The sequence below is a fragment of the Muntiacus reevesi genome, chromosome 7 (genome assembly GCF_963930625.1).
Source record: "Muntiacus reevesi chromosome 7, mMunRee1.1, whole genome shotgun sequence".
In the NCBI taxonomy this organism is placed as follows: Eukaryota; Metazoa; Chordata; class Mammalia; order Artiodactyla; family Cervidae; genus Muntiacus; species Muntiacus reevesi.
Window position 1 is genome coordinate 25298916 of NC_089255.1, and position 21151 is coordinate 25320066.

The 21151-nt window shown below is 43.5% G+C and overlaps 1 long non-coding RNA gene and 1 pseudogene across 3 annotated transcripts in view; one reads left to right on the forward strand and one right to left on the reverse strand.

Moving 5' to 3' along the window:
• The window catches only part of LOC136171833 (uncharacterized), a 26304-nt gene extending 11434 nt beyond the window's left edge, over positions 1-14870 (forward strand). Inside the window, exons 2-5 of one of the 3 annotated variants that reach the window (XR_010663921.1) lie at positions 4955-5183; positions 7960-8052; positions 8244-8401; positions 14502-14870. This is a non-coding gene — a long non-coding RNA (uncharacterized lncRNA). The remainder of the gene's footprint in view (positions 1-4954; positions 5184-7959; positions 8053-8243; positions 8402-14501) is intronic. The other 2 variants (XR_010663922.1, XR_010663920.1) reach the window with 2 other exon arrangements.
• Positions 3834-4788, reverse strand: LOC136172050 (ribonuclease 7-like; annotated as a pseudogene).
• Positions 14871-21151: the final 6281 nt, after the last annotated feature.

The window sequence follows — 21151 nt, forward strand, 5'->3', positions numbered from 1 at the left end:
TACATAAAAAGGATGTGTGTGTGTATACACACACACACACACACACACATATATAAAATGAAGTTACTTTGCTGTACAGTGGAGATCAGCACAACATTGTAAATCAACTACTTCAGTAAAAGAAAACTGGGGACTTCTCTGGTGGACCAGTGGTTAAGAATTCGCTTTCCAATGCAGAAGCCCATGTGCCACAACTACTGAGCCTGCGCTCTCTGGAGCTCGCACACCTAGAGGAGCCTTCACACCGGAACAAAGATCCTGCACGCCACAACTAAATACCCAATGTAACCAAATAAATAAATAAATATAAATATTGTTTTTTTAACTTGAAGAAAAAAATAAAGGAAAATTCTATTTCAAACCACACATCTAAACTAATTACACATTTAAAATAGCAAGACCAATTTGTTACTGTAACAGGCTAAATTCTCATAAGCACGGTAAATACCTAAAATACAAACTACACAGGAAGTCTTTAATACAAACACACTAATGCCATGTACTTGATTTGCATAACTATTTCTGTTCTTACCATTTTCTGGATAGTAAAGCAAACTTACCTACCAGGAAATAATTATGTCATCCTAAATATCTGGGGAGTGCCTTTCCGAGTTGACTTTTTGGAAATTCATTCTCAGAGAATATAACCAACAGAGATTTGGTCCCAAGGCTTTTGAGTGGCTCTTCTCAGGCCCCCAACTGCCCCCAATGGGCCCTGTATTCTGTGTCATTAGTCTCTGAATGGACCAGGTTCATGATCCAAGGCCCCTGGATTCAAGTTGCACTCCATCTAATTCTTCAGCCTACACACGGAAGTCAGACACTCCTACCCAAGCTGCTACATTACTTGTTTGGATATAATTAGTCTATTTAAGGATCCATTCTATTCTGTGTTCGTTCCACACTCTTGCCAACTTCTGGAACCACAACTCTTACACATATTCAGTGGTTTGGTTTCTCCTGGCGTTGCCTGACTCTAATTACAGACCTAATGTTATGTCAGAGACATGTTATCAGGAATATTAGCATTTAACAGAGAACAGAGAACCTCACCTGTAGGTTAGGGTGAATGAAACTCTGGGGGAAGTGGGAGAGAAATGTTACAGAATCCACATGATTCATTATGCTCTTCTATTGCTGCTTTTTTTTTTTTTTTTCTTACCTTTTGGCCCCATCCCTCGGCGTGTAGGGTTCCACCACCCGGGATTGAACCTGTACCTCCTGCATTGGTAGGTGGAGTCATAACCACTGGACCACCAGGGAAGTCCTTATTCTGTTATTGTTCAATAGAGTTCTAAAGGTATTATTTTTTCTTCCCTCTGTAGCTAGAAGATAAATCCTTGATTGCAACCACTTAGGTGTATCTGCTTAGCTTCAAATCACAGCCGCCTGCAAAATCATAATGTCTGTTGGGCCCATGTTAGGAACTTAGTGATATCTGGAAAAAAGAAAATCCAAGAACTTGTCCGACCTCTTAAGGTAATACCTGGGATTACCTGGGTGGTCTCAGGTGGCTAGTGGTAAAGAACCAAATTGCCAAGCAGGAGATGTAAGAGAGAGATGTGGGTTTGATCCCTAGGTGGGGAAGATATTCTGGAGAAGGAAATGGCAACGCACGCCAGTATTCTTGCCTGGGAAATCCCATGGACAGAGGAACCTGGAGGGCTAAAGTCCATTGGGGTTGCAAAGAGTCAGACACGACTGAAACAAGTTAGCATGCAAGCATGGGATAGATGGGGAGTTACTGGTGATGCCAGCAAATGGAAAAAGAATGGGTAGACATAGGTGTCTCTTAGATTAAGACTTTGAATGACTGACCCTGATGTTTCCCCTCACCAAGACTGAGAGATGTCAGGAAGAGGGGCAAGTTTGGCAGCCAGGCAGATCTGAGCCCAGTTCTGAGTGTTTTTTTTTAATGATGTCTGCAAGATCCTGAGATGAGTATATGTGCCTGGAACTTGGGAGACAGGGCCGGAGAGATGCTTTTGGGAGCAGATAAGTGGCAGTTGAAGCTATGGGACTGTATCAAGTCACTCAAGAGAGTTCAGTGTGAGAGGAAAAGAGAGCTAAGAATAGGAGCCTGAGAAACACCATCATTTAAGGTGCAGACAGAGGAAGCGAAGCCTGCCCACAACACCCAGGCAAAGACAGAGGAGTAGAAGGATGTTGTTTTCCTCTCGTTTCCAGTATATCTTCCTTGGTCAGAAGCACCGGGTGGGTACAGTAGTGGTAGTGATGGGCAGAGTGTGATGTGGGAAGGCTGTCTGGGTGCTGTGGGGAAAGCTATATTTGGGTAGGATAGTGTGGGTGTGGTAGGTAGCAAGGAGCTCTGCTTTAGATCTCTTTCTAGGTAGCAGGGAAGGGGGCTGGGAGCCAGAATTTTTGGATTTTCTGCGTTTCTTGCCACTTCGTGTTTCGCCAGTCATGCTTTCCTTATTATGAGCTCTAGTCAGTGTAGAAATGTCTCTTTCTAAATATGGAAAGGGAGTGGTATGGGCGAGGCAGAATCAGAAGAGGGAAGGATGGTGTCGCCTTACTGTTGAGTGTGTGTTGGTGCTGTGTACAGACGTGCACATGTGTGAGTACGTGCCCATGTGTATATGTACGGGCGTGTATGTCTTATGCTGGTGTTTAATTTATACGTGTATGTATATAGTGTTTTCCTCTGTGTATCTATCATAAGTATAGAAATTGAAAGGCAGCACTGAGAAACTTTTATCCCAATCTGATACACCACTTTTATGTTCACTGAATTTGATTATAAAAAAATTCGACCTTGTGTTTTCTATATCTGAATATTCGATTTCATTTTTCCAGTAATTCATTTTATTGTATTTTATGAAAGTGCTGATCTGTGGCAGATTTTGCCTACAAAACTGATCCTTCACCGCAGTTAGTTGGAGAAGCGCTAATTAGAACCAGATCAAGATTTTTAGAAGGTCCTGGTTCTGAAATTTCCAAGGGAGGGAAGTTGACTTCAAAAATCCGAGATTCCTGCTCTGGGTCATAACAGTGAGGCATGAGGTCAGGTCTTGAGCATAAACAAGGGGTCCCACCTTAGGTCTGACTGCCATCCTGGGGCTCAACCTGCCCTTCCTTGCCTTCTTCCCCTTCATGTGACGTGGGACCACCAGGCAGTTTTTAAGGGGGCAGAAGGCAGAGCCCCTCAGACTGACTGCTACTTCCAACCTGAGCCTGCTCAGCGTGCTGCCATCTCTTCTGCCTGCAGGGTACATGATGCTGAAGCTTCACAGAGCTAAAGAGGGGTTTCCAAACCTCCATGCTTCCCCTGGATAGTAATGCACACACTCGATCAGGAAAAGAAGGGTTTTTCATTGTAGCAAAATCAGACATGTTCCTTTGCCCAGTACAGTGAACAGGGCACAGACTCTCCTGGCCTCCTTCCTTGGATGATCTCCCCTGGGGTTCCCTCTGAGGGTCCAACCACAGCTCTACCAAGGTCCTGACTCTACTTTGCATTTGTAATTTTGTGTTCTTCTTCTTTAAGATGGTCTCTAAAATCACATGTGCCATAAGCCCCACAAAACCTGGATCCACCCATGCCAAGAGCCTTAGTGCCTGAAGAGCCACAGGGCATCCACACTCAGAAAACAATGTAAGCAGCAGTGAAGGGTTAAGGAGAATCACCTCTCTTCCCTCATCATTTGGAGCATCCACAAAACCCTGTAAGGAATTAAGAGTATGTGAAGTTGGCTGCGTGGGAGAGAAGTGGTATTTGCAAAAAGGGCGAGGATTAGTGAAGAACTCAAGGGAGAGAAGGCAGCCGCAGTGTCGGGAGTCTGCAGAGCTTGGGGTGAGGGGAACACTTGGCCTTAGACAACGTTATCCAAAAGCATAGGACCAGCTGGTACCTCAGGTCATCCTTCTGTTGTGGAAGGTCACAGGCTACGATGAAGAATGCCTCCAGTTGCTTCTCCTTGTACCTGCAGTCTGGACATCTTCCTGAGATGAGCTCACGCGTAGTCAGGGATGTAGGCTTTTGACTCTGGTGGCAGTTTTTATGACCATTCTTGCAGGCTATGTTGGGGGTCTGACAAGTGGCGGCCACGCAGTAGATGGATTCATGCAGGAAGGTGTTGAGGTCTTTGCAGTGTTTGGAGAACTTGTTGATTTTGGGTATCGCAGTGTTGCATCCTTGAGGTCTGGGCTGCACATGCTGAGTTTCAAACCACTGAGCTGGGGTCATGTTCCCGGGCCTGGCACTGACTGGGTCCTCGGCCACCCACAGCCCCAGCAGCAGGAGCAGAAGCAGAGGGCAGAATCCTGCTCTGGCTGGTGCTATTGCCCCCAGGGGGCACAGGGGGCGGGGGTGGGTGACTAGGTCACCATGGGGATGCCCTGCTAGCCCTTGTAAAAATTTCCTACTGTAAGTCAATTATTGCAGGGCTCCTACAGCCTCAGGTATTTAAAAATACTATTGGTATTTAATTGTTTGGTTCCAGCAGATACATTTTATTTTATTGATACATTTTATGCCCCCCAATAAATACATTTAAAAATACTATTGGTATTTAATTGTTTGGTTCCAGCAGATACATTTTATTTTATTGATACATTTTATGCCCCCCAATAAATACATATACAGTTTTTCCTTCATAAGAGTTTTATGAGGTATGAACTCTTTCTTTCTTTTTTTTTTAATAGGCAAGCAAACTGAAGCTCAGAGAAGTTAAGGAAATTGCCCATCATCACACAGCTAGGGAGTGTCACAGGCTTTGAATCGATGCTTCTCAGCTTCCAAAGCCCCTATTCTTTCCACATCCCCATGTTTCTGGTTTGAAACTCTGAGAAGTCAGACCACAAAAGGAAACCAGTCTTGGAAGAAAGTAGGCCAAGGGTCCATACGGTGCTCTTCCAGGCTAGCTCAGACATTCCTGAAAATCAATATTAAGGTTGTGGTGTCAGGCTAATTCCTCTTTGCTCTGTGGTCCAGTTTCTCACTGAAGCTAGAAAAACAGTCACTCTCAGTGTTCCAACCAACCAGGCAGGATTCTGTGAATTGGGTTCTTTCTGGGACTGAGATATCGCCCTAAGTGGAGAAAGTTTTGGAATGACAGAATCAGAGCAGAAGAGCTTCTTAAAGATCATCTCAATCAACTCTGCTTTCCAGAGGAAAGAGCTAGAGGGCCTGAAAGAGCAAGTGCCCTTCCCAAGGCCACCAGGTGAGTGTCAGAGCTGGGACTGGAGCTTCCTGACTTTCAACCCATCCCTTTGGTCTAGTGCCAGGCTGAAAAGGGAAGGAGAACGTGTTTCCCATAGAGACAGGGCCTAGTGAGTGTGTCTGTTTGTGGTTTAAGTGAAACATGACCATTGCCTTTGATAATTCTTTTCTAATCCTCCTGATGACATTTACGAGAAAGTCTCCAATAGGACAAGAAGGTAAAGCCTTTGTTTCCACTCACTTTTCAGTACAGACAACAGATCTCAGACTGAGCCGTCAGTTGAAAACAGTATCTGGATAGAACTTTAAAATCTTTTTTTTTTTTTTTTTGGCTGCATTGGGTTTGTTGCAGCTTGCCCCTTCTTTGTGGAGCAGTGGGCTTAGTTGCCTCATAGCATGTGGGATCTTAATTCCCTGACCAGGGATTGAACCCACATTCTCTGCATTGGAAGGCAGATTCTCAACCACTGGACCACCAGGGAAGATCACCAGAATTTTAAACAATTTGATGACATTCTTTATTTTTACTTCTATTTATCCAGTGACACTCTAGTATTCTTTGAAATATGATGTTACACAGTTTCATTTTCAAAGAACTCTTTGAACTGAATGCATATAAATATAAATTTAGTAAATGATAATACCAGCAGTATTACAACAATTATCAAGGGAGGGACCAAATGACTGAAGTGGGGGATCTGGCTTTAGCTATAGCCTCTCAGGCCTGTGCTGGCATGTAGAGCCCTACCTTGACTTCTGTGTGACTTCATTGCCTTTGAGATAAAATGCTCTGCAAAGTGGCAAAAAACACTTAGACTCCTATGATCTGCATTGCCAGATGGGAAACTTTGGAGATGTTTTCCTTTCTGTCTCCAAGGTGGAGCCTGGTTCATCAACCGAGCTCACCCTTTTCCTGCACTTCTCCCCACAAAGCTAATGAAACACGGCTTTTTGATCCCAGTAGATCAAAAAAGCAAATTATCCAGCAAATAGTTGATCTGGGCCTCAGAGAGCAAATATATTGAGTTGTTCAAAAAGTTCATTTCATTCGTTTTTTCCATAAGATGTTACAGAAAATCTCAAACTAATTTTTTGGCCAACCCAATATGTATATTTCCCTTTTGCACGTTGTCAGCTGAGCCTTTCCCATTGGGATGGTTGAATTGCATTGTGATCATTCATTACCTGTTGCAGACCCAAGCCTCTGGGCTTTTTGTGTGAGAGGGTAGGGATGGCAGCAGGAGCCAAGGGTTGGCAGGAACATTTCATGCCAGCCCAGTGACTGACCATGGACTTCACAAGCTCTGAATCCAGTTAAGCTGCAAACATGCTTTCCTCAAGTAGGTACTGACTGTGCAACTGGCCAGTCCCACTCAGGGAGGTCTGAGGAAGGGGTTCCTTTAATTGTATATTTGATCCTAGTTATTCATCACAAGTCTTCCCAGTGGTCACAGTCTCAGGGCTGTTTTATCCATTAAGCACTAAAAGCCCAGTGCCCAGGGTCTGGGAGGTTTTCAAGGGCCTACAATATTTGAGACTAGGAAAAAAATATATTGGCTCCAATATAGGAAAAGTTAACTATAAAATCAAAGTTAAAATATTTACTTACCTGCTACCACAGTAACATAAAGTTGATTTCACTTATTTTGGAATTTGGCACCCATAAGAAGTCTATTACTTTGGAAAACAGTGTTAGGTTAGATTTTATTTTTCCATCCTTTTACTGGAATTCTCAATACCATGATTGGAGAAGGAGAAGTGCCAATCCCAAGTTACTTGGAGTCAAAGAATTTCAGAAGTAAAACTTTTAAAATCATTTCAGATATATTTCTGCAAGAATGATATTGAATGAGGAACATACATTTTATATATTCAATGTGGCATGACGAAATGTTAAAATGCCTAGTGTGGTATGGGGGTACTAAACAGAGCCCTTGACATTCTAGAGATGGTTGCCTTGAGTGTATTGTTTACTGTTTTCCTAAAGGCAGCCTGGATGATACATACTACATTGCCTTAGAGGCAGGTCAGCCCAGGGCTGTGCTGCAGCAACAGGAGGAAAGTGTAGGCTAACGGTGCTTGGCACAGTGCTAGGTGCTCTGCTAAGGATTAGAGCTGTCATTTAAAAGTGCTTGGGGACTTCCCTGGTGGTCCAGTGGTTAAGACTCTGCACTTCCACTGCAGGTGGTTTGATCCCTGGTTGGGGAACTAAGATTCTGCATGCTGCAGTGTATGGCCAAATTTTTTTTTAAAAAGTGCTCAGTGTGTGCCAAGGCCTTGTGCTTTATGTACAATTCAATTTGCAAAACAGTATTATGTGTTCCATGTTATTTTTTTCCATTTTCTAGAAAAGGAAACTGAGGCTTGGAGAGGCTAGGTTCACAGATGTGTTAAGTGGCAGGCCTAGGACAGAAAAGGAGGGAGTGCTGGCTCCAGTGTTGTGTTGTTTCCTCCTCACCACGCTGCTTTTTTAAATTTTGTAAATGTGCTTTTCGAATCTATTATTTCCTTATTATTTCCTGCATTTCCTGGTACCACTCATTTGGATGCTCAATCAGGTACTACCTTTTCTATTATGTGACTCTCACATGTGTATTCATTCTTCCCGACTAGATGGTGAGCTTGTGGGACAGAAATCAGGTCCTTTCCTGCTTCTCAGTCTCCACAGAGCTGGGCATGTGGCTAGCTCAGAGGGCTACTTATTTCCTCTTATTTCCTTATTTTATTTTTTGTTGCACTGAGTCTTCATTGCTTCGTGTGGGCTTCTTCCGTTGCAGAACACAGGCTCTAGGCCCACGGACTTCAGTAGTTGCAGCGCTTGTGGACCCGGACTTAGCTTCTCTGTGGCATTCGGGATCTTCCTGGACCAGGTCTGGAACCCTTGTCCCCTGCATTGGCAGGCAGATTCCTGTCCCAGTGTGGGAAGTCCCCGCACTGCTTTCTGATAGTTAGCTTATGGGCTGACAGTTACCGTATGACTAATAGGTTGGGCTTCTTTTCATCTCCTGTACATGTTTTGTTTTCTTCAACTTTATTTCTGCTTTTTTCCCCTCTTCCCTAGAGGTTCTCCCTCAACTATCATCCATCCTTCAGAGCTCAGCTTGGTCCCCCGAGCTTGTACTCGAACCTTCCCGTGCAACTCTACCTGGGGTGACCCTTTCCTGAACATACCTCCTTCAGCATGAACTCCTGGTACCACTCGCTTGGATGCTCAATCAGGTACTACCTTGTTCTATTATTTGACTCTGATGTGTGTTTTCAGGATTCCCAACTAGATTGTGAACTCGTGGGCAGAAATCAAGTCCTTTCATGCTTCTCAATCTCCATATAGCTGGGATAGCTCAGAAGGATACTCAGTAACTGTGTATTGAACTGAATCACCACTCTTGTCCTCTTAGTCTCCTCATCATTTGTAGCCTAAAGAGTTTCAGTTGAATAATTTCTAAAAAGTATAATAATTTCTAAATATTTTCTAAAAAGAATAATTTCTAAAAGACTCTGTGAAACAAGGGGAAGCATCAAAGTGCTAGGGGCCAGACTAGAATGTGAAAAGAGATCCTGCAAGAAGACCCCAAAGGTAGCTCCAAGAGGGTGAGTGGAGAATAGGCACTGATTCTGTAGAGACCAGTTTTTCCAGGATAGCCTAGGAGGTGTGAAGAACTGACTCATTTGAAAAGATCCTGATGGTGGGAATGATTGAAGGCGGGAGGAGAAGGGGACGACAGAGGATAAGATGGTTGGATGACATCACTGGCTCAATGGACATGAGTTTGAGTAAGCTCCGGGAGTTGGGAGTTGGTGATGGACAGGGAGGCTTGGCATACTGCAGTCCATGTGGCCACAAAGAGTTGGCCATGACTGAGCTACTGAACTACACTGAACTGAGGAGGTGTGAGGAGGGGGCCAGAAAAGTCTATCTGTTGCTGGCCTGAGGTAGTCTTTGAGCTACAAATGCCACCTTCATAATGGTTGTCAGGCTTTACCCTGGAGGCAAGGGGCAGCCTCTTCAGGAAGAAGGGGGTTCTGGAAGAGCAAGACTGGTGTAGGAGTGGCCACGACCACTACAAATGGCCTCAAGTGGCTAAGTGTAGAATGGGCGGTATGTACGTTTTCTGGTCCTCTGCTTGGATCTTGTGTGAGATTGCCCAGAACTGATTCTTGGCACCTCAATAGAGGGCCTTGGTGGGATCTGTTCATAGAGGTCTCCGAGGACAGGTTCAGCTTGAGTAACCAGCGGGAAGCTTCACTTGCTTGGCTAAGTTACTCCTGACTATGCATGAGAGGAGCTGTTGCTGACTGTGTTTTCCGTAGGTGCCAAGGATGAGGCAGGCTGGGGTGCAGATGCCCTGAGGTAAAATTCACCAAGAGGCAAGCTGAATGAAGGTATAACGTTAACTTCAGGAGGCAGGTGGCTGCTGATAGTGATCAGGTTCCCTGGGCACAGTATGGAAGATTCTCAGCTAACTTTTTGCCAAACAGCTCACACATCCGTGAGTACCACGTGGGGCCAGGACAGGTGACTGGAAGCTGCACTTACTCCTAATGATGGAAGTCCTGACCTTGGATGCCCTGAAGATGGATGCCCTGATGCCCCACAGCTCTGCTGTGAAACACTATTGCCCTTCTAATTCAGAAAGGAGACTGAGACTGTGAATATTCAGCTCCTCAATTACTTTGTAAATATATATAAAGATATCCTCAGGAGAGAGGGAAGAGGGAGAAAAGAGAAAAATGCAAATAGAATGAAACTCCAGGAAGCTGGGTAGATACAAGCTCAGGCTGGAAAAACCCAGAGGGACGCTGGAAGGATGAGCAGCCTGAAGGGCAGAGCCCTGCTCCAGGGTATCTCTGAAGGACCATAGGGCTACCTCGTCTGCGATTCTCTGAACGTCCTCCTTGATCTGCTTGCTGGGACTCGTGGTCTTGGCACTGAGTCTACAGCCAGGCTAGATAGAGGAGCTGGATTGGTCTCAGGCTGAGGCAGGAGCTTGCCAGAAACTTTGACAAGGAATCTCTCTAAGAAGGATTCTCCTCCAAGAGAATTGGAGGGGAAGACCAATGGCCGTAAGATGTCCTGGATTCTGGTTTTTAAGTTTTGAGCCTCAGAGTGCAATCACAGGAAATCTCCGTTCCCAGTGGCTGACCCTCTCTCTTACCAGCTCCATTTTTCTCTACTGTGAAGCTCTCTGGGTCCTTTTCAGGGCATCCAGTCCACCATGATTGTGCTTCAGTGGGTGGATTGCCTCCCTTTGTTCCTCTTTATAGGATCTGTCCTCAAACAGGAGAGGATGTTGGTCCTCAATCCAATAAGCCTGGGGGTCTGTGTCTCCCCTTGCATGTGTTTTGTGGCTTTTGACTTACTTCAAGCCTGTGTTCAGTATTCAGACCTCACAGGGGTGATGATGACAGTGATAAAAACAGTCTGAGTGAACACTTACTGAGGGGGTTCTAGGTCACAGTTTCAAGTTCTCCATGTTTCTTTTCTCATTTTTAGATGTGAAGAACCTTTCTACTGCGCCAGCTCTTCCTCATACCTTCCTCATAACTTCCTCATCCAGTTCTTATTTTTTCCCTGATAAGACTTCTGTTTTTCATTTTCATAGTGATTCACACGTAAAGAAATTTCTAAAAATTGTAAGCCTTGAGGGGAAGAATGCAAAACAAACCAGAACCAAATATGATTCCCCTTTAAGGTATGAATAAACATTGGTAAATTATATTTGGGCTATATTTAAAATTTTTAAAGTGAAACTTTTAGAGAATGAGTGAAAGGTGGGCTTCCCTGGTGGCTCAGCTGGTAAAGAATCTGCCCGGAATGCGGGAGACCTGGGTTCGATCCCTGGGTTGGGAAGATCCCTTGGAGAAGGGAAAGGCTACCCACTCCAGTATTCCGGCCTAGAGAATTCCATGGACTGTACAGTCCATGGGGCTGCAAAGAGTTGAAAGGTGGGCATTCACTCCCTATTACTCAAAAAAGTTCTGGATTTTGGCTTGTAGTTTTAAAATAGCAGCACAAATTGTTTTTTTTTTTTCAATTCTATTTACAAAATTAAGGAAAAAAAGGCATAAATTAGTAACACTCTAAATAATACGGAACTGCATTATGCAGTTAAAGAACAAGCCAAAATGAAAAATGTGTGCTGAACCCTTATCCAGTTCTTTAAGAGAAGTATCGGTCAGAGGCACAGTCCACAGAGAGCGAATTAAAGAAAACCTCATCAAGGCGAGTGTATTCCTAGTCTAGGTTGAATGCAGATATGCACAAAGTGCACACAAAGCCATAAGATAAATGTCTTTTTTTCCAATTTTACCAAAACATGTATTTTGGAGGGGAAAGGAAGTAATTTGAAGCATTGTTTTACCCAAAATAAAACTATGATAGGGTTTATTGAAACATTGAAATCAATTGTTTAGAATAGGACACCGAGCTCCCCTATATACTTCACCCATATTTCCTAATTTTTATTAACATTTCTGAACTGTTTGGGACTAAGTTCCAGACCAAGTGCTTCATTGCCCCTTCATACCAAAATGAACATTTCCTAACTACAAGTGTGCCTGCCTGCATGACCACATCATAGGCATCAAAACCCGGAAATTAACATTGATTCATTATGACCACAAATTAAAGTCTAAGATATAAAACAACTGTGCATGTGGCTATTTTGTAAATATTAATTAAGTGAAAGAAAAAGGCTTCAGAGAAAGCTCACGCCTGCTGGACATGACTTAGTGTTTAATTAATTCTCCTCTGCCATTACTAGCCCTTCAGGGAAAAGTCTGAGAAGCATTGTCCTGGGGGGCTCTAGTTGACCATGAACACCCAGCCCTGGACGTGCCAACCTTGAGGGTAAAGCGTGATAACCCTTACCAAAGATAAAAGATGTCGGATGTTTCAGGCCCATCTGTAGATCCACCCAACGGGATCTCTGCAATGCTTTCACCTTGGCCCCAAACAGCGGATGGAGAGTAAAGACCTTTGTTCTTGCTCTGTGCCCTTGTTTATGTCTCCAACAGGCATGGCCCAGGGATATGCTTGACGAGTTTACCATCAAGTTCTTGGGTGCTATTTTGTTTTTTCCATCTCATTGATACAATGTAAGCATTCAGGTGAAGTGGGTGTAGTCCACAGGTGAGCAGCAGAAAGGTAAACACCTCAGGATCATGGACACTGAACACTCTGTTTTCGATGAACATGCTTTTGTCTCAACCTGGGAACCTGCCCATTTGCTGATTGATTTGCCAGTCATGTATCGTGAGTTTGACCTTGGAAGATGTCTGAGATCCATTTGGGAGCTTTAACTGGAATAACACTTTGAAAGAAATGTCATTGTACTGGTTCAAGAAACATGAGTTCTTACTTAAACTAATCACAGGGGCTTAGGTTCCCTGGGTTTCATTTTTCTCATTTGCAAAATAGGGAGGGCGGTACTAGATGATCTCTGAGGTCACTGGATACAGCATCTTATGAGATCATTCTGTGAATATCTACTGAAAGAGTCTAAAGCTATGCAGACGTGAATGCCATGGCCCAAGCAGGAATTTGTACTGATTCACACCAGGTCAGTTTGTTTGCTAGTTTATTTATTTATAATGAAAATATGGTTGGTTTACAATATTGTATTAGTTTCAAGTGTACAGTTTATGTTTTAAATGTGTAACTTCAACTAAGTTTCCAAGGTGAAGATCATAGAAAGTAACAATGGTGATTATTTTACTATTGTAAACAATCCATGGGAAAGCAGTGGACCACCCTTGGTGGTAGTTTTATGTAATGGAAGACAGACTAACAAATGAAGCTGAATCAGAGGTTGGGAAAAATACAAGAGGTCTTCCATGATGGAATGAAGAGACAGTAAGCTTACCTAAGGACTAGTTTAAATGACTCAGAAAGGGAAGCAGAAATGTAACTAGGAACTTCTCTCCATCAACTGCTGTGATAATTGAACCTTTGGAGAGGAGCTGGTAAGGAGGATACTCTCAAAAGTTAGTGACCTTAATTCCTTTGTCTTCTTTCCACATCTTTGGATTCATGGATGGTAGAGATGAGAAAAACCCATTACATAGTTTTAATAGAAATGTTCAATAGCTTTCTTTCCCCTCTAATTGAAAACATTGCTCCCACTTCACTCCAGAGAGAGCAATTAATGCATATTGTCCTTTTTGTCTAATCTTGAACCTTACCTTATCTCCTCTTTGCTAGGAATTGTTTTGGACAAGAGGAGGCTGAGGAGGAGCTCGGCCTTCTTTGTTTGAGTCCTCTGTTCTTCTGTTACGGAAGTCAGGCTTGCTCCATCAGAGATTTGGCCACTCAACATTTGACATCAGAGTAATAAATATGATTACTTTTCTCAAACTTTTCCTGAACACCAGCCACTGTACTAAGTGCTTTGTGTATGTTATCACATTTAATGTGCATAATACTCTGAAGTAGATGACCTTTACACAGATGAGGAAATTCCAGTTTCTCTAAGTCAAGAGGACTTTCCTTCATGGGCACATTTCCATTACGGGTAGACATCTTTCTTTGCCTCTCCTTTCGTGAACTTCCTATGAAGCCTCACTAGCAATGTTTTCTCATGTCCCCATGGCTTCATGGATGTTCCCATGCTTACTGGCTTTGAAATCCTGCACAGGAAAACATCCTGGTAAGAGCTGTGACTGCTGTTTCTCTCTCCAGGTGGAATAGAGGGTAGAAGGAGGACTTTAGAATGAGGATCTGAAGTTTTCAAAGCAGTCTTGGAGGCCCAGTTGTGCAGTAGCACAGGAGAAATGTGAAATCGGGCAAGGTTCTTGTCAAGAAGGCTCTTCCCTGAATATTGTTATTGGTTTGTTTTCTGCTGCTGTAGCTCTGAGGTCACCCCTTAGGGCCACAGATACTATGAAGAGGGCCATCCGAGTGGATGTGAGGAAAAAGTTTCCAGTCTCAAGGGCATTTCCTCTTCCTACAACATGCCCTTGAGATCAGGACCCTTCTCTCTGCTTTGACTCAACTGGCCCTCTTCATAGTGTCTGTGGGTCATTTTCTTCAGAGCCTGGTGACTTTGGAGCAACTAAAGTCATGTCAAAATTCCCCTACCTAGTCTACCTCAGATAGTCTCATGCCTAGAAAGTTAGCTCACACTAGCTCCAGTTTTGGGTTATGTTCTTTATGAGATGCCATTTCTGCTCCTTAGATAGATCCAGGGCGAAACAATTTCCTTTAGAGCCATCTACCCAAGACTGGGCAATACCTCCCTGGACACCCTCCTCCCTTCAAGCTGCCACCCCCAGGAACAGAAATCTCACATCTAATCAGTCTTCTTTTCCCATTTTTCAGCCTTCAAGTAAGAATGTGTCAAGACGCAACCTTGGTAATTGGCGCAAACCTCTTATTCGTTTTGGACCTCAGCTTTGGCCTTTGAAAGTCTGAATAGCCCAATGCTTATTTCAACATAATTCCTGGCATCCCTGAACTTGGCTGTGATCAAGATCATGTGAAGGAATGGGTGACTGTCAAATCTAATCAGTTAATGCATTAGTATGAAAACAAGTCAGGTCATCTGGGTTCGTTGTTAATATCGGAATAAGCTCTTTCAAATATTGGTGAGCACTCTGAATGTAACTGGAAGTGAAATTTTCCTTCTGAACTTTAAAAGTTGAAATTCTATCAGTCTGTGGAAATACATGATTATTATTTTAAGGAAAATGTAATTATTGATTGTAAAAGCTTATACTTGGCTTCCCCTGTAGCTCAGAGGTAAAGAATCTGCCTATAGTGCAGGAGATGCAGGAGACGTTGGTTTGATTCCTGGGTAGGGATGACCCCCTGAAGAAGGCAGGCAACCCACTCCAGTATTCTTGCCTGAAGAATCGTGTGCACAGAGGAGCCTGGCGGGCTACAGTCCAAAGGATCACAAAGAGTTGAACACAACTGAGCAGCTGAGAACGAGCACAAGCACAAAAGCTTATACTACATATAAAATTCATTAAGAATTCTCAGTTTAAAAATAGTTTCTTATTTTTATTTATATTTTATTTTTCTATTTTCATTAGTTGACAGTTATATAAAGAGTAGAAGAGTATAGATTATCAGGATAACTTTAGAAAAAAACTTTATATACTTTTTGAGCCAAAAATATTTACAATATTTCAATAAACAGTACAGTTCAGTTCAGTTGCTCAGTCATGTCCAACTCTTTGTGATCCCATGGACTGCAGTACGCCAGGCTTCCCTGTCCATCACCAAATCCCAGAACTTGCTCAAACTCATGTCCATTGAGTCAGTGATGCCATCCAACCATCTCATCCTCATCCCCTTCTCCTCCCCCTTTCAATCTTTCCCAACATCAAGGTCTTTTCAAATGAGTCAGTTCTCATCAGGTGGCCAAAGTGTTGGAGTTTCAGCTTCAGAATCAGTCCATCCAATGAACATTCAGGTCTGATTTCCTTTAGGATGGATTGGTTTGATCTCCTTGTAGTCCAAGGGACTCTCAAGAGTCTTCTCCAGCACCACAGTTCAAAAGCATCAATTCTTTGGCGCTTAGCTTTCTTTATAGTCCAACTGCCACATCCATACATGACTACTGGAAAAACCATAGCTTTGACTAGATGGACCTTTGTTGGCAAAGTAATGTCTCTGCTTTTTTAATATGCTGTCTAGGTTGGTCATAGCTTTTCTTCCTAGGAGCATCTTTTAATTTCATGGCTGCAGTCACCATCTGCAGTGATTTTGGAGCCCCTCCAAATAAAGTCTGTCACATTTCCATTGTTTCCCCATCTATCTGCCTTGAAGTGATGAGACTGGATGCCATGATCTTAGTTTTCGGGATGTTGAATTTTAAGCCTACTTTTTCCATTCTCCTTGTTCACGTTCATCAAGAGGCTCTTTAGTTCTTCATTTTAGGCCATAACGGTGGTGTCATCTGCATATATGAGGTTATTGATATTTCTCCTGGAAATCTTGATTCCAGTTTGTGCTTCATCCAGCCCGGCATTTCACATGATGTACTCTGCATATAAGTTAAATAAGCAGGGTGACAATATATAGCCTTGACATACTCCTTTCCCAATTTGGAGCCAGTCAGTTGTTCCATGTCCAGTTCTAACTGTTGCTTCTTGACCTGCATACAGAGTTGTCAGGAGGCAGGTCAGGTGATCTGGTATTCCCATCTCTTTAAGAATTTTCCACAGTTTGTTGTGATCCACTTGGTCAAAGGCATTGGCATAATCAATAAAGTGGAAGAAAATGTTTTTCTGGAACTCTTTTGCTTTTTTGATGATCCAACAGATGTTGGGAATTTGATCCCTGGTTCCACTGGCTCTTCTAACAGCTTGAACATCTGGAAGTTCACAGTTCATGTAATGTTGAAGCCTGCTTGGATAATTTTAAGCATTACTTTGGTAGCATGTGAGATGAGTGCAATTATGAGGTAGTTTGAACACTCTTTGGCATTGCCTTTCTTTGGCATTGGAATGAAAACTAATCTTTTCCAGTCCAATGCCCACTGCTGCGTTTTCCAACTTTGCTGGCATACTGAGTGCAGTGCTTTGATAGCATTATCTTTTAGGATTTGAAATAGCTCAACTGGAATTCCATCTCCTCCACTTGCTTCATTTGTAGCAAAGTTTCCTAAGGTCCACTTGACTTCGCATTCCAGGATGTCTGACTCTAGGTGAGTAATCACACCATTGTGGTTATCTGGGTAGTGAAAATCTTTTTTTGTACAGTTCTTCTGTGTATTCTTGCCACCTCTTAATATCTTCTGCTTCTGTTAGGTGCATGCCATTTCTGTCCTTTATTGTGCCCATCTTTGCATGAAATGTTCCTTTGGTATCTCTAATTTTCTTGAAGCAGTCTCTAGTCTTTCCCATTCTACTGTTTTTCTCTATTTCTTTGCATTGATCTTTGAGGAAGGCTTTCTTATCTCTCCTTGCTATTCTTTGGAACTCTGCATTCAAATGGGTATATCTTTCTTTTTCTCCTTTGCTTTTTACTTCTCTTCTATTCTCAGCTATTTGTAAGGCTTCCTCAGACAGCCATTTTGGTTTTTTGCATTTCTTTCTCTTGGGGATAGTCTTGATCACTGCCTCCTGTACAATGTCATGAATCTCCGTCCATAGTTCTTCAGGCACTCTGTCTATCAGATCTAATCCCTTGAATCTATTTGTCACTTTCACTGTATAATTGTAGGGGATTTGATTTAGGTCATACCTGAATGGTCTAGTGGTTTTCCCTAGTTTCTTCAATTTAAGTGTGAGTTTGGGAATAAGGAGTTCATGATCTGAGCCACAGTCAGCTCCTGGTCTTGTTTTTGCTGACTGTATAGAGCTTTTCCATCTTTGGCTGCAAAGAATATAGTCAATCCGATTTTGGTATTGACTATTTGGTGATGTTCATGTGTAGAGTCTTCTCTTGTATTGTTGGAAGAGGGTGTTTACTATGACCAGTGCGTTCTCTCGGCAAAACTCTGTCAGGTTTGCCCTGCTTCATTTTGTACTCCAAGGCCAAACTTACCTGTTACTCCAAGTATCTCTTGACTTCCTACTTTTGCCTTCCAGTCCCCTTAAATGATAAGGGTGTTAGTTCTAGAAGGTCTTGTAGGTCTTCATGGAACTGTTCAACTTCAGCTTCTTCAGTGTTACTGGTTGGGGCATAGACTTGGATTACCGTGATATTGAATGGTTTGCCTTGGAAATGAACAGAGATCATTCTGTCATTTTTGAGATTGCACCCAAGTACTGCAGTTTGGACTCTTCTGTTGACTGTGAGGGCTACTCCCTTTCTTCTAAGGGATTCTTGCCCACAGTAGTAGATATAATGGTCATCTGAGTTAAATTTGCTCATTCCTGTCCATTTTAGCTCACTGACTCCTAAAATATCGATGTTCACTCTTGCCATCCTGTTTGACCACTTCCATATGCTTTGATTCATGGACCTAACATTCCAGGTTCCTATGCAATATTGTTCTTTACAGCACTGGACTTTACTTCCATCACCAGTCACATCCACAACTGGGCATTGTTTTTGCTTTGGCTTTGTCTCTTCATTCTTTCTGGAGTTATTTCTCCACTCTTCTCCAGTAGCATGTTGGGCACCTACTGACCTGGTGATAATGGTGACCTCCTTCAAAAGGTCCCGTGTATGCACTGCCACACTCAGTGCCCCTGACCCTGCAGCAGGCCACGGCTGACCCACACTTCTGCCGGAGACTCCTGGACACTCACAGGCAAGTCTGAGTCAGTCTCTTGTGGGGTCTGTGCTCTTTTCTCCTGGGTCCTAATGCACACAGGGTCTTGTTTGTGCCCTCCAAGAGTCTGTTTCCCCAGTCCTGTGTAAGTTCTGGTGGCTCTATGGGGCTAATGATGATCTCCTCCAAGAGAGATTATGCCATACCCTGGTGTGGGTAAATAGTACAACTACTGTTTAATTTAACAAATAGTACAAAGTAGGATGATAGAAATGGATTAGATCATGATTCTGTGATTTTATTTTATTATAATATTTGTGAATCTATGTATTAGCATTTCTCATGTTAAATAGACTAATCTTTAAAAACTATACTTTTTGGGAAGAGTTTAAAATTGAGGCATAATTTCCATGCAGTAAAGTACACAGATCATAAATGTGCAATGCAGTAAATTTTCACAAAGCAAGCATATCCAGAGCAGGAATCAAACACTTCCAACTTACTTCCTATACCTTCCCAGTTAGTACTCCCTAAGGCTACCACTATTCTGACCACTATCATCATAGATTGCTTTAGAGTTATGTTTAATTTTTAGCTACTCTTGAGATTATGAGTCCTTCAAGAAAAAAAATTATATTTGGAAATTCTTTTTATTTTGAGAGAATACATTAATTTTAGCCACTTAAGAAGTTTATGAGGAGGATGTCTTCCAAAACCATAATATCCATAAGGAAAATCATCAATAAAGAGTATAAAAAGAGTTGTTAAAGAAGAAAAAAGTGAAAAGCAAAAAATCAGCTACCCATCAGTCATGGTTATCCATATACCTCAGTTGAAAATCATCTATTTAGAGTGATAAATGTATAGCACAGTGACCATAGATATGTAGACTTTACATTCAGTCATTTGGCTATAAAATATACTTACTGCCCCTCTACTTTTAAGGCTCATCAATGTATTGGCCCCACACTTGGCTTGAAGTGTTCAATGTTTTGTTCCCCATTGTTTTCCCATCCCTTCCCTCACCATCTCAAACCACCCAGTCTGTCTAGCCAAAAGTGGATGTGATAGGGTTATTGCTACTATTACCTGCTACTAGCTATTATTTTTGACTGCCTACCAGTGCCAGGGGTTGACTGAGACTTCAAAAGTGTCATTTCTAAGTCTTCTTGAAATCCTATTGGGTAGGTGGTATTATTCCAATATACATGGAAACATAGTTGCAAAGAGGTGCTGGTTTTCTTGAGGACATGTAGTCACAAAGGACTGAACCAAGATTTATACCCAATTGTATCTGGCTCCAAAGCTTACCTGACTCTGGTAAGGCATAAAGGAACGCTGGAGTGTTGGGAAGGGACAGGTAGGCAGTAGACTCCGCAGCTGGGAAGGGAAGGTCTAACAAGGTAGTCTTTAGGTGCTCAGCTAGGGTGGGCATGGGCATAGTGAAGTTTGGGTCTGAGATTAAGAGAGAGAGAAGGGGCTGGTGATGGTCAGGGCTGCAGGCAATGCTGGGTGGGGGCTATGAGTGGGAGGCTATCAGCACTGAGCCGACAGAAACCAATAGTTTCTGTTCCAGTTCTGCTCACCAGGAAGGGAGAACTGGTGTCTGCAGCCCTTGGGGGACAGGGAGGTGGCATTTCCACATCTCAACCCCTCTGGCCTGGGCGGACAGCCAGAGCGGAGAGCCAGGGAAGCACCAAGCAGGAGAGATCATTATCGGGAGGAAGGAAGCTCTGGCAGCTCCCACGAGCTTGTTTGTGACAAGCAGGCACTGGGCCACGGAAGTCCCTTGAGGTCAAGGGAAATGTGATCCTGGAACAGTGGGATGAAGCTGGGACACTTCCCTGACACAATGTGCCTTCAGGGCTAAGCGATCCAGCTATCCAGAGCCAGGCCCAGGGCCCAGGACAGAAGAGTAGTGGGCTGGAGAAGCGGGAGGGCAGAGCGGCGGGGCGGGGGTGGGGTGCAGGGAAGAGAGAGGATTACGATCCTTGGAACACCTCAGCAGCAGTCCCTTGGCTAGAGAGGTGATGACCTTTCCTGCAGCCAGCATGGCGTAACTGGCTCTTCGGAGCTCCCCGACATTGCCTCACGGGTGAACTCTCACCTAGTACCCCCCTGGTCCCTGCAGAGCTCTCCATTTCGGGCCCGGTGATAAACTAGAAAGTGCACAGCAGGCAGAGTCAGGAGACCCGGTTTCAAGTCCAAATTCTGCTACGAACCTCCCTGACAAGATCTTTAATTAATAAAGCCGTCTGAAACCTCAATTTCCTCATCCCTAAAGAAGTAAGTAATCTCTGTCAAGTCTGTCTCACAAGGGACGCCCGTGGACACGCCATAAAGAGCCTGAAATGCCGGATCATTGTGATGTGCTATGGCTTCCTTCTCTTCCCTTCTGGCCGCCTCCCTGCACACAGGCCACCTCACCACCACATCAGGGCTGGGGAAGAGGCCTAGTTTAGGAACGGGAGTAACTCTTTCGTAAATCACATATACGCTTTTTCCAGTCCTTTCTTCCTCACGCCACGCTGCCATAAGAAGATAGGGCACGGGAGAGAAGTGTGAGGCACAGACCAAGGAACCCACACCCCTAAGCTGATTGGGGATAAACTTCTGAAAAATCAGCAATAAAAAGTAGAGAGATCACCATCTCTTCCAGAGCTTAGCCTGCTAAGGTATCATCACCTCAGCCCTCCAGGCCTCTATCTTTTCAGAGGAGCTTGAGCCAGGAAGGGTCCCAAGAGATGTCAGAAGAGAACCTTCTGGGTGGAGGAGTGGTTCAGAGGCCTGGAGAGGGAAT